Source organism: Ambystoma mexicanum, chromosome 7p (assembly GCF_040938575.1).
Source record: "Ambystoma mexicanum isolate Mex_15411 chromosome 7p, UKY_AmexF1_1, whole genome shotgun sequence".
Taxonomy (NCBI): Eukaryota; Metazoa; Chordata; class Amphibia; order Caudata; family Ambystomatidae; genus Ambystoma; species Ambystoma mexicanum.
In genome coordinates this window covers 460,818,924-460,838,035 of record NC_090939.1, presented here as the reverse complement: position 1 = coordinate 460,838,035, position 19,112 = coordinate 460,818,924, and the positions used below count along the sequence as shown (strand labels likewise).

At 43.1% G+C, this 19,112-nt stretch overlaps 1 protein-coding gene across 2 annotated transcripts in view; it reads left to right on the top strand.

The window, feature by feature from the left end:
• Positions 1-5,098: 5,098 nt before the first annotated feature.
• CCDC181 (coiled-coil domain containing 181) overlaps positions 5,099-19,112 on the top strand; it is a 472,735-nt gene continuing 458,721 nt past the window's right edge. Inside the window, exon 1 of one of the 2 annotated variants that reach the window (XM_069636478.1) lies at positions 5,099-5,246. The gene's annotated coding sequence lies outside the window, so the exon portion shown is untranslated. The remainder of the gene's footprint in view (positions 5,247-19,112) is intronic. The other variant, XM_069636479.1, reaches the window with a different exon arrangement.

Here is a 19,112-nt window from a genome sequence, read left to right as displayed (position 1 = left end):
TCTAGGACAACACTGGTGCTAGGTTGAACCCCCACACATTCTATATCTTCAGAATTACTAATAGATATCTCAGTGTTGGGGACCTTAGGTGAGTATGAATAGGGGGGTTGTGATCTCTCCACGACTAGCAGAGACTACGCTGTTGGGGCTTGTAGGTGAGTAGGCGTGGGGTGGTGTGATCACACCCCAACCGGGGGACCTCCATAGGGGATTATCAGAGACGCCAACGAAGGGGAGCGTTGGGGAGTACAAATGAGGGGGCAGGATCTCACCACATTTGGTTGTCCACGGACACGGGCTAACCATACCTCTGGCTAAAAGGCTTTCGGAGCCCACTACCGGAAGCCCTGGGCCAGGTGTAATGACATCACCAATCTGTGTCTCCTGGGGAGGTCTAACATTCACAGGTGCTACAGGTATGGGGGGGTTCAATAGCCTGGGATATATGGTTGTTGGAAAACAACAATACATTGCGGGTTAGGAGTAACTAGAACATTTGCAAACCATTGAGACACCCGCCCCCTATTAAGCGATAAGCGCCTCTTTATTTAAAAAGGAACTTTACCGCCCCATCTAACACAGAGTTATGAATATTGCCATTGTACAATGGTTGTGTAGGCGGCTGACCAGCAGTTGACGGGGTGCGCTGTGGCAGGATCAGAGGACGATTGCGCTATAACTTCTTCCTCAGCAGCAAGGTACGCCCCTAAAAATAAAAGAAAAAAACTGTTTTAGTGTTGTATTAAAGAACAAGCAACAGTTTACAATACAATGCCAGGGTAAACCTCAAGGTTTACGAGTACCCACTAAAATATTAAAGGCCCTAGTTGGTAAGAAATTAGCGCAAGCAACCCTCTAGAATAACATGAGCATTCCATTATGGGGTTTTACAAAGATACATTGAAATATTAACGGTCCCGGCTGTGGCTAAAAAGGGGGGCTAAAAAGGGGGGGTTGTCGGTGAGGAGTTATGCATACTTACAATGTGTACCCAGGTTCCTTCCTTTTTAATGAAGGGTCAGCCGCTGGTGTTGGGTATCCGGCGTGGGGCCTGGGTGTGGCATCAGATGTTGATGGTCCAACAGCATGGGGCACTGTTGGGGGCAGTCATGGCGTTAAAAAAGCAATAAAAAGCAAAGAAAACATTTACCACCAGGCTCTACATCAAAGAGTCACATGACAGACATATGCTTCAAATACATAATCATATTTTACACTAAAGACTCAATTTGTTGAAAGCACCTGGGACCCTATAAAAGCATACATGCTTTACAGGGTTCGCCCTTTAATCAACATTTCTAAAGTGACAGCAACAATTACCTGCTACAATGTCCAATGCCTCTCGCCCAGCCTCAGAAGTACTGGCATCAGATTCTGCATTAGGCTTGTCATCGTCATAGGTGTGGTCATGCGTCACTGCTAAAAGAATTTAAAAAAGAAGAAACCACCTATGTTATTGTACAAAAAAAGTAAATACCAATATTAAATAATAAAGATAAATATCTTATGTTAATGCCCCATATTAAAGAATAAAGATCAGCAACCTATGTTAATGCTCAAACAACAGCTATTAAAATAAATAAAAATACACACCACAAGTATCTATATTATGAATTACATATTCTGCCAAGAGGTCGCTAAGTGCTTCGGAGTTGATGCACGCGTCCTCCAAGACTGCATCCCATGTAGCATATTCATCTGCTAGAAAAAATAATTAAATAAATAAGCATCTGGCCTCCCATACTGCAAATGCCCAAACCCTGGGGCATCAGACACATGCGCGCACAAGAAAAAAAAAAACATGTCATGCTTGGGGCCCTTAGGTGTCAGCTCGCTGTGGTACTGGTCTATGGGCCCAATAGTTTTTGACCAGCGTTGATGCATAAACATTCTTTAAAGGGTACAACATACAGTACATTTCATCAAAAATAACCCCTTTGGTGCTGTTCAAACAGTGTCACAAAAGACATGAAATACCGTTTACATGTGGGGAGGGTCACATTTTTCGCTGGTTACTCAGACTATTTTATGCCACAGGCATGCCTCAGACATGTCAGGGCTCTGGGGGTTAGTAGTTATGACCAGTGTTGCTGCATAACTATTATTTAAAAATGCACACTATCACATTTTATCATAACAGACTCCTTGATTACTATTCAAGCAATGTTCCAAAAGGCATAAAATACCATTTACACATGGTACCCTGTGGGGCATTTTAATGAGTTACGCCCTTATGAGACTTATAGTTTTCCCCGGTGTTGCTAATTAAATAATCTTTAAAATACATAATTACTCCTCAAATAATTATGCGTTTTAAAGCATGTTTATTTAGCAGCACATACACCGGTTACCATGGATAATTATCTGGTTTTCTTTTTTTCAAAGGGGGGAAACTGAGGTCCCCAGTTAAAATGAGAAATATTGATTTGTCTTATTTGAATTTATGAATTAAAGACGCCCTGAGGGTTGAAACCTGCAGGCGTCAGGTTTGCAGGCCGGCCACATCACCACTCCACTATATAAATTGATGACAAAAAGGAAACTAATGTTGAAATGTCCCATTTTGGTACTGCATGTTCCAGGGAAAACAGCTGTATTGGTTCTTGGAGTTTAAAACATGCACACCTTTTTTAACATTTAACTAATAGCGGAGAATATCTCTGCTATTGCTTTTATGAAATGAAAATACCACACCCCTTGTGCCATTTGGGTGTTATGCAAAGACAGTTCAATGAAATGTGCATATTTCACCTTAATATGCACATTTCTGGCGAGGACCTATGCCCTTGTTGGTGAGAGTCATACTTTTATTTTTAGGGTTGGGCCAGTGTGCAGCAGCAACGCCGTTTTTGTTTTAATGTCGCTGCTGCACACTGCCCAGCCTTCTCTAACCAAAAATCCAAAGGCTGTCACGTGTGCAGCCTTATTAAAACAAAACAATGCAGGCTGGGGAAAGATCCCTAGCCGCAGGCCTATACCACGGATATTAGATGCTTTTAACAGCCGGCCACTGATAAGAGGGGGATGTCTTTCAAGCACAAGGCATCCCCCTCTTACCACAGGACGTCTGTTAAAGGTATCTATCATCCGATGCGTGTCTGCGGCTCACAGCCGGTTGTAAAACCAAGCCAATAACACATGGCCTCTGGAAAGAGGGGAATGCCTTGTGCTTGAAAGGCATCCCCCAGCGTTTAACAAAAACAAAACATACTGCTTACACAGAGACCCTTATTCATTTTACAAGGTAAAAGCCATGCCTTATCTTTTAAAACAAAGGCTGCAAGCACACGTACAAAGCCACACTTCTGGTTCTTTGTGAGGACATCGGGTGGAAGATCCCTTGGGACTCCTAGGGACTCCAGGCTTTGGGGGGAACCTTCCTGCTATCCCCTATGTTGTCACATCCAGTGGGACACCCCCGCTATGGACCAAGTTCCTGTTAAACAAACTTACATCACTTCCGGGTTGGATTTTTTGCCCAGGTGGAACTTCCAGGACATCCCACACCTAGGGGGCCACACCCCAGATGTGATGTCATAGGGACCGGATATCCCGCCCTAAACCTGTCAAGCCTAGTTTGAAAGGTATCATGCTTTACTACTCACAGACAACCACAGAATGTACGTAGCAATCGGGACCGCATACTAACCACTTCTCCAGACAAGTCACAACCTACCTAAAGCTTAGACACTGCACACTGCATTATGTTTTTAGATCTGCACACATCAACGCTGCTCAAGGGACCTTGTCCTGCTTCTGTGTTAATTCCCTATTCCACCAGTTACAGATCCTGTACTACTTAGTACAAATATTTAAGTTTTTGCTTTCAAAGACTACAATAATACAGTCTTATGGGGTTTACACACAAATCTCATGGTAAAGCAACCTGACAATATCTAAATACTTACGACCCATGTTCAGTGAAAAGAATATCCTTGCACCTTTACTTTCTGGCCCCTGAATGGAAAACTACAAGTCCTAGAATGCAAAAAAAATGGCAGACTGAACATCTTCTGACATACATCACTGTCTGTGCTTTCAGCACTTAAAGAAATATGGGGAGCCTTTTCATTTAAAAACATCAATTGCCAGACAGGAACTTGTTACATTTTAACTTAAGTGCAAGAGGTACCCTGCTTTAACATTTGTTCAGCTGCACTATGAAGTGCAAAATAAAAGTCTAAATGCATAGCAGTGCTGTATGGCCTAGTTTTTCACTTTTAATAAAAATTGAGTGAATGCTGCCTGCCATTTATGCATGGAAGGTGGAATTTGTGATGGATTCTCCAGGAATCCGACTACTTATAGTTGGTGTATAAAGCAGGCAGATTTCATAAGAATCCAAAGCATGTGCGCCAGCATGAAAATGCCAGCTGGCCATAATTCCTGTGCTTTTTCTAATTTAGGGGATTGGGGTGGTGGAAACAATTCCTTTCCATGCCCCCCTGCCCCCCGCCCCTCATAAAAATAACTGAAAACATGGCACGGTGTAAAAAGCATGCTTATCATAGATTTTGCACGTTATTTTTATGCTTCGCCATAACGAACACCATCACAACACTAACATAAACTTTGTAGAAATGTCACCTGGTAAAGAAGTTGTCACAACCTTCTATATAGCTGCTATACATGATGTTAATAACATTTGATATGAACGTGAAAGCAACACCTTTTTTGCATGTTAACGTAGTAAACTAAACTTTAAAAAGGAACTTTATTATGTTACTCACTTTATTTTGGAAGCAGGCACGTTTTCTGCTAGTTAAATGGAGCTGCATCGGTCTCGTTGGAAATGTCCCATTGCAGTACCAAATGCTTACATGTTCACGACTAAGAAAAGCGCTGCTAAAGCTGGTCAGCGGGTCCCTTCCGAAACAGCACATTATTAGGGCGGTGCTGAGGCACAATAAGCTCAGTGGTGTTGCGCCGCTTCCTGCCTTTTGCAAACACTTCTGTTGTTTAAATGAGGTAGTTTCGAAAGCTTTTACCACCGCCAGCGCTGGTCAGCATGAATGCTTCAATTACAAACAGGCGAACACTCAGACGTCACTAATGTGACGTTCGTAATGTCTCGCGAGACGAAGCGCCGCTGCTCTGTCTGGGATCGCGTCACGTTTCCATGGTGATAGGCGGCTTTGAGCTGAAGGGAGCTGAGCTATAACGGTGGGGAGGAGGAATTCGGTCCACCCGGTACCCGAGGGAAAAATCAGTAGTGTCTGCCAGGCGAGGCGCGGAGTACGGGCCAGGTGAGTGTCTGGCCACAAATAGAAATCGGTCCCGTGCTGCGTAGCATTATGCGTAAGATCAGTGGGGTCATCCCGGTAATTATCTTTTCCGTATTCATTTGGTTGCCAGTCAACAACGTCTCTGCACCCGGCGGTGTTCCTGTTGACAAAGATTGCCCCGAGGCAGCAGTGCGGCTGTGAATCTTTAGAAATACATATTACCATTGTTTCAGAAACTGTGCGTGACCCCAAAACGCTATCCAACACGCCTTGCTGACACTGACAGGGTGATTGTTGCAGTCAGGTAAATGTAACTTGAACCGTTTGCATTGACTTAAATCCAAGGCTAGTTGATGGTGGTTAAGGGCTATCCATAAGCCAAAACGATTCCTTTGGGGTACAGCAAGGAGTGAAATGACATGTGAGCAAGGACACACAGCTTGTGGGTGTTATTTAGTTGACTGGCAATGCAAGTTCCTAAAGGCATTACCCCCCTCTCTCTGTCCGAAACACATCCTTCTGGTATCTGTCTGAGCTGGCTCTATGAAGCAGTAACATTAAACGTTGGCCTGCCAGTGTTATTTCTAAGCAGTCTGCTGAGAGTGAGTGGCATATTTGCAGCTGCAAATACCCCTCTAGTGCAATAAAAACGTCTAAACTTAGTGTGCCTTGAGCCACTTAATCTATAGCTTTTCCTTTCACTGATGTCTAGTTAAAAACAAGGATTGACAAAGCCAAAAGTTTTGGCTTGTCTATAAGTATTTGATAGGCATTTGCCCAGCACTGCTATTGTATGCCCAGATAATCACACCATTTTCCAGGAGCTGACATGTTATGGACTGGTAGTACCATTATGCAGTGCCTGACAAATGCTTATCACATGCCTACGCAAATGCTTATCACATGCCTACGCAAAAGCCCAAACTGTTGCCTTTTCCAGTGCTTGTTGGTAGCAGAGCACAGCTCCTATAACATTAAATTCTAGTGTAATACCTAGCAGTGGGATACATACCCCCCCCCCCAAGTAATTCTACCCTCTCATACCACTCCACTGCTTCCATGCATTTCGCTGGCCTTCACATTCTGCCACTTTCCCCAGGCCTCTGTATCTCCTGGCCTATCAACACCCCCTCTGGCGCTGCACCCTTCCTTCTGGCACTGTACACTTCCCATGGTCTCCGTACTGCTTCCCTGGGCTCTGTATTCTACCGCTCCACCTGCACCCATACCGCTCTCCTGACCTCTATAACCCCTACTGGTCCTATGTACTCCTCCCAAGTCTTGAGCTTTCCCTGTGGAGCCTCTCAGAGATATAAGGATGCTTGCAGTGAGAGGAGAAAGCCGAGCCTGCTGTCCAGCTGAGTGTCACTGTGATTGTAATTATTAATAGTAATATATAATACTAGCAAAAAGTACTCGTTCTCTGAACGGGTTCTGTAGACAGGCATGACAGCACTCATCAATTGTTGAAAATCATTGATCCTGTAGGTCGCTGTCCTGATTCGCTTATCGCTTGATGTGTTTTGCACCCTAAAGTAAACTGCAGTGAGAATGGCTTACATAGCCAGGAGCAGACGTTGGGGGGAGGCGAGTGTTGGTGTGCTGCTGCATACTGGGTCCTTCTGTGCTCTCTCCCCACCTGTTTCCTCACCCAGTGTGGTGCAATTCCTTGTGGTGCATTGCGGTGCAAATATCTCGCAAACCGTGCATTCCAGGGCCTTGAAACATGGTTTGTTTTGTTCCTCGTGTGCAGACTGGTCCTTCTACGACCACATTGATGTTTCACCGATTTCCGGCAACCGTCTCATGTGTGAAGGTACTGAAATCCGGGGTAAGAGGTGTGGTGTCCAAGTGTCATGTAGCGAGTTATGCCGGAGGGTCCTAACCGTTAACTATGCAAAATGTGGTGCAGAGTGGTGAAACGGTGTGGAATTGTAGGCGGAGCAACTCTTTGCCAAGCCTCAAACCTACAACCAAATTTGTACTTTTATAAATATAGATTGAACGTCATTAAAGTCTCCTGTCTTTGCCAATTCCAAACTCGAAATATTGAGGGTTTCAGAGTTCGCTTGTTATGCGCTTGGACTTTCTTTGTTTTTTAGATATTGATTCTTTTGAATAATTACATGAGACATTATTGGTTTTCCACCTGAGATTTTATTTTAGTACATTTGATTAGGTTGGTTTCATTCAGTACGTGCAATTGAATTGATATCATTCAACTGTTTAGTTGCTTTTCTGAATCTATTGAATTGACTTCATTCAATGATTTGTTCAACTGTTTTTAAACTTGTCTAAATCAGTTATTGTTATCCTTCAATAGTTGCCCCAATCCATAGATATGCTGATTTTGTGCTCCCCTTGGATTAAAGTTGATTTCATTCAGTACGTAATTGAACTGGTATCATCCAACTGTTTAATTAGTTGTCTGAATCTAAGCTTACACCTTCATTATTGTTGGTTAATATTAGGTTCAGTTTGTCTGTGTGCCCTCCCTGTAAATGAAAGTGTGTATGTCTTTTAGAATGGTTTTCAGAGCCTTGAATATCTATAGTTTCTGATGATATTGGTACAACTAAGGTTATAATATAGTCTCACCTTGATTTCTTTATTAGCGCCTCATGATTTCTTGCCGGTCCGATTGCTGTGGATCTGCCGTACTGTATTGTTTATTTTGTGTTAAAAAAATATCACGTGATACAAACGTGATGACGTTGTAACTGGCATGCTTGTTGCCGCCATCTTGAATTGGGAAATGATGTTATGCGTATCAATGAGATACGTAATCACTGTTTTATTTTAGGTTTGCCTGGTTGGTTTCTACATATTTAGTGTGCTAAATCCTGGTCTAATTTAGTTTAATGCGGTTTTAATATTTTTTATGTTATGGTGTTGTTGATTACTGAGGCGACACGTGTTGTTCTCACCTGATAAATTGATAATAGGGCAGAGGCTGGTATACATTAAACTCGTAAAAAAAAATCTTACACATGCATACAGTATGTACATAGTATACTATAGTAGAATCTCAATTGTTCACTTATTTACAATGTAACACTGTTTCAATTTGCATACATGGTTGTTCAGTTAAAAAAAATGGTGTTCTGTTCAAAGAAAATGGTGTATCTCTGGATCAATGTTTAAACCACGGTGACAAGTGCCCATGGAACATATCCAGCATACCTCCCTTCTTCTAAGTAATGTTTCCATTTTCCTCCTCTTGGAGGAGTCAGCAGTTTTTCAATTCCGTACCATTTCAATTTGGATAATTGTTGCTCTGAATGTGTTTATTGAAAATGTGTTGCTAAAGGTGATCTTGGATCTTGATGTACGTTTGCCCTTATATGTACTCCAATACGTGTTTTAAGTTTTCTGATAGTACTGCCTATGTAAAGTTTGTGGCAAACACATTCAATACCATAGATAACATATTTGCTGTTTCAGTTGATGAAATCTTGGATGGGTACTCGTGTACCATTTGGTTTGGTGATATTTGTTTAGCATTGATCGAATATTTGCACATGTGGCATTGTCCACACTTTTATAGTTCCCTTTTGTCGGTGGTTGTAGCCATGTTGTATGTTTCTCCTGTTGTTTAATTTTCTTTTAATTATTAAGGATTTTCTTAATGATATGATTGTTTGTGCTATACGTTGTTATGAATCTTAGTTTATTTGTTTGTTGTTGTTCCAACAGATTTTTCTTTCTTCTGTAGTACATCTACTTAGGATCTTCTTTTGGTTTTTTGGTATAGTTTTTGTAAATGTTTTGGACTATAACCTCTCAGTTTGAATTTTTCTATTGCTCCGGTTACATGTTTGTTGAATTTTTCCACTGTGGTACAATTTCTTTTGTTGCGTAACAGTTCTCCATAAGGTATATTGAATATTGTGTGTCTCGTATGGTTACTTGATGCATGTAAGATGCTATTCACGGCTGTCGGTTTTGTGTATAACGTAGTATGAAAGGTCTGGTCTTTGATGTACAAATGAAGATCCAGAAAATCTATTTCAGATTGACTGTCTGTTATTGTAAGTTGTAGATTGTACATATTTGTGTTCAAATAGTTGTAATACTCCATAAGTTCCTCCTTTTGTACCGTTCCAAATCCTTATTATATCATCGATATATCTGCCCCAAAAAGATACCTTGTTGTGAGGGGAAAAAGCCAGATGCTGCCATGCGTGTTGAGTCTCGAAGTGTCCCATATAGAGATTGGCATACGATGGTGCAAACTTTGCGCCTATGGCAGTTGCTTGGGTTTGTTTATATATTAGGTTATTGAAACAGAAGATATTGTTGGTTAAAGTGAATTGGAGCATCTCTAGTATCATCTGGTTTTGTGCTTGAAAAGATACTTATCTCATTTTGAGAAAATGGTTTGTGATGAGGATACCTTTCTCATGTATAATGTTGGTATATAATGCTGCAACGTCTAGCATAACAAACCAATAGTTTGATTCCCAGTATATTGTTTCAAGTTGTTGTATTGTATGTGTAGTCTCTTTGATGAATGATGATAGTCCTGCAGCTAATGGTTGTAGATGATCTATGTATTCTGAGAATCGTTCTGTCAATGAACCTATGCTATTGATGATTGGTCAACATTTTGGCAGATCTGAATATGGTTTGTGGATTTTTGGTGTAAAATAAATGGTAGATAGAATCAGTGCTGATATACATATATATAGATGCTCTTCTTCTGTAAGAAGTCCTTGGCATTTCCAATATTTACTCATGGAGTGTCAATCCTCTTGTATTTTTGGAACAGGATTTGAAGTAAACTTTTTGTAGCATTTGGTATTTTCCAGATGTTCTGTTGCTATTCTCACATAGTCTTCAGTTTTTAACAGAACAATGTTTCCTCCTTTTGTCTGCTACTTTCACAATTATGTCTTTATTGTTTTTGAGTTGATTTAGGGCTCGCTGTTGTGATATACTTAAATTGTGTTTTATTTTGGGTGTGGTTCCTTTCAGATATATTTGTCTTAGATCCTGTTGGGTTGATTTGAAAAATATGTCTAATGTGTTATCTGCTCCCGGTATTGGAACATATTTGCATCTTGATTTGAGGTTGATTTCTTCTGAAAGTCCCATTTGGATATCTAGCTCTTCTGCAAAAGATTCCATAGTATACAGATCATCGGGTTCCAGTAAATTTAGAAGATTAACTGTATTTTCCACATGTGTGACTGTTAATTCCGAACTTATAGTTGTGCTCTTTGGTTGAGGTTTGGATTTTGTATTGAGAAAATACTTTGAGTTTAAGTTTCCTGCAGAAATGGTACAAATCGACTGTTTCAAAATAATCGAAGCTGTTTGTTGGACAAAATGATAGTCCTTTGTTAAGGGCTGAAATCAAATGTGGTGGGAGATCTTGTTGTGTTAGATTGACTACTAGGTTTTCTTCACATTTGCTGTGTTTTTCGATCTTGTTTGTATTCCTGTGTTTCTGTTGTTTTGTTCTCAGCTGTTTCCTGCCTTGCCCCCTTCTGCCCCTCCTGGTCTCGTCCCAGGAGGATAGCTCAGGGAGCAAGGTGCTCAACTTGGAAACAAGACGACACGGAGCAACACAGGTTCAATCCCTGGGTCCGCGCTTGGCAACCTCTGGGTATTAAGCACATTATAAATAACCTATCATATCATATCTTCCTTGGTTTTGAGTATGTGTCGAAATATAGCCCCATTTTTGAGTTTGCCAAAAATATTGCTGTGTTTTTTTTAATTGTTTTAATTCTTCTAAAAAAGTTGAAGAGGTCGACGGCGTGCAGGGCAATTCCTGATCTGTCTGTATCAGGTCTATAGTTCCTCAATCTAGATCGCTCGCTGAGTCAGTCTCCGATGATTGTGAAGGTGTTTGCTGAGGTTGAGATTCTGATGGTTGTCTTGGTATTGTTTGTTTAAAGAGTTGAACGATTTTTCTGCCAAGTGCTTTATTAAATGTATACACTCTTTGAAATTTGTAATCTAGTTCATCCCTGATAAATTGTTTTTGTTTTTTAATTTAAATTTCTTCTGTGTAGTGGTCTATGACGTCGTCTAATATTTGGTAATTTTTAAATGTTTCCAAACTCACAATCCCACAGTAATAGTGGCTGGCGTCCACTCATACGGGTTGTGGCTGTAATGATGCAAAGAGAAAAGTCAACTGATGATCACGTGGTAGTTATCGAATGGGAGATGCTAGCATGGCAAGCGTAATTGGGCATTTTCAGACCTGCATATGGCCAGCACTGGCCAATGGGCCGGCTCTTGCCGGGTCCGAGATCCGGCATCAGATGTCGGGGCGGATCTCGGGACCTGGCCAGCCTCAGCCCTAACCAGTCTATACCGAGCCCCTAGCTTCGCTGAGGGCTCGGTGATCTGATCTGCGCTGTGCTTCTTTCACCAACCTACATTCGCACGTCTGCAGGCTCTCGTTGCCTAGCATGTTTTCTTTCTTCTTGCCTGAAAGGGACACCATGGAAATCAATGGGCCATAAATATAACTGGGAGGGGTCATCACTGTTGAAAGCAGGCTTTCTACATGCTGGGCACACTATTATTTTCCAAATATGCATTTCACACTTCCGTAGAAAAACAAAAGTAATTTCCAAACTAAAAAATGCTGCTTGCATTCACTGGTTTTCTTTAAAAGGTTTTTTTTTTGGTCAGACTATCTATCACACACACTCTGTAATTGGTGTGCACCTTTGTGTTTTATCACAGGTTATATTTATATAGATGTTATATGCTTGTCAAACTGGTTAATCATAAATACATGCTTCTGTTGCGCTGACAGCAGTTTTTAGGAAATTGAACTGTGGGTTCTTGGCTGCCAAATTTGGATTTTCGCTACAGGGGCAGAAATACCCCCACCTCCACCCTGAATATAAGCAAGCGACCAGCCCAACTCATCCCCTGGCCAAACACATTTTATAGCACTTGTTTTTTTTATAAGGAATTGCAAAAAGTCATACGATTAACAACCAGTTTCGAATATAAAACATCTCAGCAACGGTCTCTCAACCTGCTGAGATACCCTGGTAGCCTTCTACTGTACAGAATGATTATGGATCCCTTAATGTACTAAAAAGCACTGCATTACTAACAGTATGTTGGGTGCACCATTGCCATGGAAGTGATTTAAAGTGGAATTGATGTACAGTGTGGAGTTTGGATAGAAGCAGCATGAAAGAAATTGCACCATTTTTAAAATATTATTTTGACATTTCCTTTGAGTGGAGTCCAATTGCCAGCTCTGCCTCCTTGGAATCCCGCCCTCTTGGCACTCCACCCCTACCTCCAAACTCCACCCCCACTGCAGCCCTTGTGGGAGCCCCCTTAACATTTTTGCCATTTCCACCACTGCATATGGCACAGACCATTTCGCATGGGCACGGACCAGAAAGGGTTGATTTACATACTGCTTTCTGCTGGCACAATACACGTACCCATCACATTAGCTAGGCTCGTGGCTGCATTACAGAAATCCCACGTCAACAACCGAGTATCTGCCACTCTGGTACAAAAAAGGTTAAGTGTCTCTCCAAGTTGCCTCCCTCAGTATTAGCAACATTCACTGGGTCAGGCATGAATGTGTTTTTGGATCCATGCACAATGTGTTCCTCAGCACAAACACAGCATCGTTTGGTCTCAATGGATGGATGAATGTTCAGGTGACCTCAAACTGAATTGTATAAAGTAATTCATGAACATGAAGAACAGCTTGCTGATAAAAATCATACCCCCAGGTCTCCCACCATACTGGCAAGCTTTGACAGACATCTTGGATGAACCTGGGCTGTTGGTAAGAGGTGACATCCTAATTCCCCCTGCATTTCTATGGTATATCCTCATGTCAATGGCACACGAAGATCACCTGGACATCACTCTCTTCGGAAGATCCCTTCAGGAGAAGTACTGGTGACCAATTATGGACAGTGATGTGGAAAGCGGTATAGCCACACGTGCCACGTGTTGTGAAGTGGCAAGCAGCTCACCGCATACACTCCGCCAATGGAAATTGTGGAATGGACTAGTAGAGCGGTTCTATGTCCCTTTAGAGAAATTCATCCATTTTGCCCCACTCATTGTCCGGGTCAATCGTGCAGCCAACCACCTCCGTCATGTCTCCCCACTAGCTTTCCAGAGTACACCCCCCAGAACCCCTATTCCCATTCCAAACTCTCCCCGGTTTCCTGCTCCCCTTTTCAGGGGTACACCCACAGAATTCCTGTCACTCAGCCCCTCTGCACTCTCCACCCACCCAGTGCCTTTTAAGTCACCATGCATTGGGCATTGCGCAAACATCCTCCGTGCAATACGTGGCATGCACCGGAACAGCGTGGGAGAAAGTAGGCAATGATTTTATTGGTTCCTTATATGCCTATTGAGCAAAGGTATGCACTCATACTCTCATTGCACTTAGCAGTGCGTCGATGCACATATCGTACAATAATTAGCCGCAGCTACCTCCATTTTTGCTACGACATAAATGTGCCAAAGAGAAGTTGCCCCCAGTGTTTAGTATCAGAAAATGGGATACAAAAAGCATATCGTCCTACTTAAAAACTCACGCCACACAACACTGCAACGCAGCCCTGTATCGCCTCAAAGGGAACTGGTAAGTTGAATGTGTGAATGGGTTAATTAGAGACCCTACGGTTAGCTAGATTGACCTAGAGTGACTGTCACCAGTTGGACGAGAATGCCATTGCAGATTAAAGAGCCATAGAAATCTCCAACACAGGGGTAACACCATTTGCCCGCATAAGATGCTGACCTGTACATATAAAGTAACAGCTGTCAATGGACTCCACTCTCCCCCACTTGGTGACCAGCCCGCCTTTGTGGCGGCCCACCACCAGTCACCAGGGTGGGCCACGCCATGTGCCGGGATCACCCAGCTTACCAGTTCGTAAAGCGAGCTTGCATCAACCGTAAGGCGGGGCACACTGCAGGATCCGGAACACCGGATGCTTGTACCGTGGTTGGGGGCACAGACACGAGTTGCCACTTCCTTTTACTCTGCTGCACTGCCCCATACGTGCCAGCATAGCTGCTTTTATTGAGAAGTCATGACACTCTTTCTTAAAGGGGCAACTGGCCCATAGTTAAACGGGTCACACACCACACCACTTTGTGTTTCACTCAACCATTATATAGTCCTCTGTTCTTTCTTACCTAGGTTTGCGCTGTATACATATCACGTATATATGCAAGGTAGATGCTAAAGGGGCACACACCCCAGGCCGCCTCAACCCCTGGTGCCTGAAGTCATTAAGAAACAAGGAATACATCAAACACACTCCACCTGACAACATTCGTAATGTTACAAACCATCACATTTTCCAAATGGGACATTAAGTAAAAAAAAACTGGAAAAAAACCCCAAAGACTCAATTTCAAAATTCAGATAACCTGTCCAGTACAGAGCCAACTCTGACCCGATTGTTGTGGAACCCATTTAAAATATCGCTACACAAGAAAAAAAACGTGTATGATAGTTCAACAGGATATGACGTTTCATGTAAGATTCAAAGATGCATCCTGGGACTTCAGTTAAGTGAGACATGGGGAGCATGAACAATCAGGATGCAGATAAGTAGAAAAGGAAACTGCTTTATTAAGTTACAGTGATAGGATCAGTAGTTAGGCAGGAGAGTATAGGTGATACATCTTCTCTGTTCAAGCTGCTATCCTGAAGTCCTGTCCAATGGACATCTCGGGTATCTGGGGCTACCCAGATTCTGCATTCCAAGCACCTACTGATGTTATACATATATACAGTAACGATGCTACACATCTCCCTTTTTTCAAAAAAAAAAATAGCAACAAGACTCACAATACCAATATCTCATACAGTACGGATGTTACAAATCTCCCTTCTTCTTAATAGAAAAAACAAAATATGATGTTTAGTTCCTCCGTGGCAGCTCCCAAGAAGAACACTTAAAAGATATGAAAAGCATAGGAAAGTGACAAGCGGAACAAAGAGATCACACAAAACAAAACGTGACTGTAAGGGAACAGCCCTTTTTACATCACACAACAAGGGTAGCTATTGTAAATCCCTCTCACTAGCATGAAGATGCACACAAACAAAACGCAAATAGTGAAATCACCCTTATTTGTGTGCAAGATGGAAACAAAAACTCTTATTGTTACTGTCACGCATTGGCGTGCCTCCCGGCCCTGTTATCGTGAACCGGGAGGTTGGCGGGTGTATGCGTGCTGGCGCTTCCCGCAGACGGGGCACTTACCTGTCACGCTCGGGTCTCCTGCTTCCTAGGCCCGGGGTGGTGACAACGGGCAGCAGGTCCTCGGTTTCTCATAGTGGAGGGGAGTTGCCATCTTAGCTCCACGGCGGCGGGCACATCGCTACATTACGGCGGTCCTGCATGCACGCAGGAACAGGGTCGCTAAGCAACCACACATAAACAACCTCGTTTTCGTACCAAGGCATAAAAGAGAAGTGAGGCAATGCCTCAGTGCTTCTCAAGTTCCTTGTTGACTATGCTCCCTTCTGTTCTTGTTCGGTTCTCTGTGCACCTCCTCCTTGGTGTTTCCCTTTGCTTTGCTTGTTGCCTTGCCTTCTCTCTTGTCCTTGCACTTTCTCTTGTGGTTCCCTTAGCAAAGCCTTTAGCTTCTTGCTGGCTAACCCTGCTTGTTGGCACTGTTGTTTCTGCCATTCTGGTGCCCCTGTTCAGTGACTGGCACTGTTTCTGCACCACGTTAATCCAGGGGCACTCATTCCGTGGTGCAGGAAGATTTGCCCTGCCTTCTGCCTCTGAGTGTTGCACAAACCAGTTGGCAGGTGTAGAGTGGGTATTCGGGCATTGCCTTCACTTTCCTGAGGTTGCGGCTACAATGTGGCAACTCCTGCTCGACGGACCCCTCATACCGGTACGCACCAACGCTCTGATTTGCTTGACAGTTATGCACACTTGACAATAAGCTGCAACCCTTCCAAAAATTATTTAGGTTGCGCATAACCATCACACCTTGTTGCTCAATGACATGCCTACCAAATTACCCCAAGCCTTACTGGTCTAAGACATGCTTAAAATAAATAGTAATGCTATACTTAATCCACAGTATTTATACCACACACCTTGCTGCTCACCGACACGCTTACCAAATTACCCTAAGCCTTACGGCTCTAAGACATGCTTAAAATACATAGTAATGCTTCTTACAGGACTTACCCTAAGCTTTAATGCCAAATGGAATTGTCCTCAACTTTTCTTCAAGTAAATTTTTCATTTACACACGTGCAACCTTTGTTACTTTAATGGTTTTACATAGCCAACTTGTAGCTTATTTTATAAGCTTCCATTTTATCATTCACACATGCGGCGTAACCCTTGTTACTGTAATGGTTTTACTCAACCAACGTGTAGTTTACCATCTTATTTTTCACACAAGCATAACCCTCATAATTTTAATGTGGCATTATGTACACGTTCCACGGGCATCACCGGGGGTAATGGCCCAGGGCCTGAATGTCGGCCCAAACAAAGCTGTTACCCCCAGTGATGCCCATTGAATGGGTACATAAGGCCATTAGCACTCACCCCAGCCATGGGATGGGGCTAATTTACAGTATTTTAAAAACCGTGAACGGGATGCCTCGCGGCAGTCAAGCGGCATCTGATTGGCTGGCTCCCCCTTTTAGGGTGCTAATGGTTTTTCTCAACCAGCATGTAACTTATTTCACACTTCTTGACTTTTTCATTACTAGCCATACAACATGCAATAAGAGGTTCATCAATCAACCCCCTTAAACACCCACAATGTTCATGCACTCCATTCCCAAACTGTAGAAACATGTTGAAACATGTTGCTTATGAGATACACTTACTTAAGCATTAAACTCCTCTTGCTCACCTTATCTCCACCTTTTCACCACACTTCCAGTGTCAGGCAGACAACAACCAACTCTTCTTCAGACTACCCTCTGCTTTTCTTCAGAACTCCTCCGACATTTCTGATTGCCTGTCTGCTATCCAGTCTTGGTGTACCTCCAATGACCTCTGCCTCATGCCAGCAAGACTGAGATTCTTCCTATCGGAACTCCTGTTCCCTCTTTTCTCCCCTCGGTCTGGCCACCCTCGATGGGCTCTCACCCTCTCCTTCCTCTGACACCAGAAACCTGGGAGCGATCTACGACTATTCTCTCTCTCTTTCATTCCTCACATCTTGAACCTTGCCAAGAAGGCCCATTTCCAACGCTAACTCCTCAGGGGCATCCTCCCTTTCCTCACTTTCCCTCAGAAGCTCAATCTCTCCAGAGCTCTGGTACTCTCCAGGCTGGACTACTGCAACAGTCTCTTCCCTAATCTACCTTCTTCTATCTGCCCCCTCCACCTAATCCAGAATAGAGCTGCAAGACTTATCTTTGGCCTTTAGCCCAGGGACTGTATCTCTCCAGCCCTAAAATCTCTCCACTGGCTCCCGGTTGCTGCAAGGATCAAATTTAAATCCCTCTGCATCATCCATAAGTCTGTCTGGGTACCGGGGACCACGCCATTTGCAACTTGCTCCCCCAAATACTCTCCTTCCAGATCCCTCCGATCATCCAGCTCCAACTCTCTGCTTGTCAAGCGCTTCTCTAAGCAGAGAGCGGGCGGCCATTCACTTTCCTCAGTTAGCTCCCTCCTCTGGAACAGCCTCCTCTTTCCCTCCATCTTGAGCCGGATCTCCTCAGGTTCCACAAACACCTCAAGACTTTCCTCTTCCCTCCTCCTTCCCTCTCTCCGTCCCTTGCTAAACCCACAGTAGCGGTGATTGGTGGCCTGGGCCCTTATGTGTCCTTCTGGGTCCTGGCCTTCTGGCCTTCTGCCCTCCCCCCGCACTTGTCTTCAGGCACCACTCGGGCTGTGCTGCTTCAAAGGCCTGCACTTACTGTATTGGGCTGGTGACCCCTCTTCTTTCTTGTGGTCACTGCCTGGCCCTTACCTGTTGCCTTTGCAACTGGCTCTTGCACTTATCTGTTGCCTTGCAACGGTCTTCCTGGCATTTCAGCCCTCTGTGGATCCTCTAGCACTTACCCCCTTCCCCTGTCCCTTCTCCCTTCTCCCTTTCTGCACTTGCACAATCTAAATGTTCACAAGGCCTAGTAGGACGGCTTTCTTGTATTTTGCACTTTCCATTGTATTGCTGTTTCCCTTGTTCCCTTCCCTTTGCCCTGTGTGCGCTTTGAAACGCATTTTACTTGATGATAGATAAAATAAATAAATAAACGGGATGATGATCAGTCACCACACTAGTGTTAAACATTTCCCCAGAAACAATGGTGATCAAGCACCGCCTCCCAGAACATTTTAAAGATATTAACCCAACAGCAATGCACATGTATCTTATACCTATGGCTTATTGCGTTCAATGCCTTAATTTATAAATAAATATCACACAGCGCACACCTCATTAAGTGGTACATGTAACCCCAAAACATTATCATCTTTTAAAAATGTTTTATTTAAAAAGATATTATAACTTTTTCATAAGTCTTTAACCTTTATAAAATGAACATTTAAATGTTTCCAACAGACATTTCCTAGAAGATTGTCTTATAATTAAGTCCCATTTTCGTTTATCCTTCTATCTCAAACGTACTTCCTCGTTTTTGATACGTTTGAAAACGTTGTCCAAGTAAGTGTCCAGAGCAATTATAAGTGGCATCCTTTCCCCCTGCGTGCTTACCTGCCATTAATCATTACTGTCACGTGTTCTGTACTCCTCGAAGAACTCTCCTAGCTTCACTGTTCTGTACACATATATGAGGGGTTGTTTGGGCCGGTAACATTTGAGATATGTAGGATGGATCTCAAGAACTTAAAAGGAACGTGCCGGTGTGGTGTAACTTGTGAACTGCTTCATTCCAGTGGTATTCAGTGTTGTTAA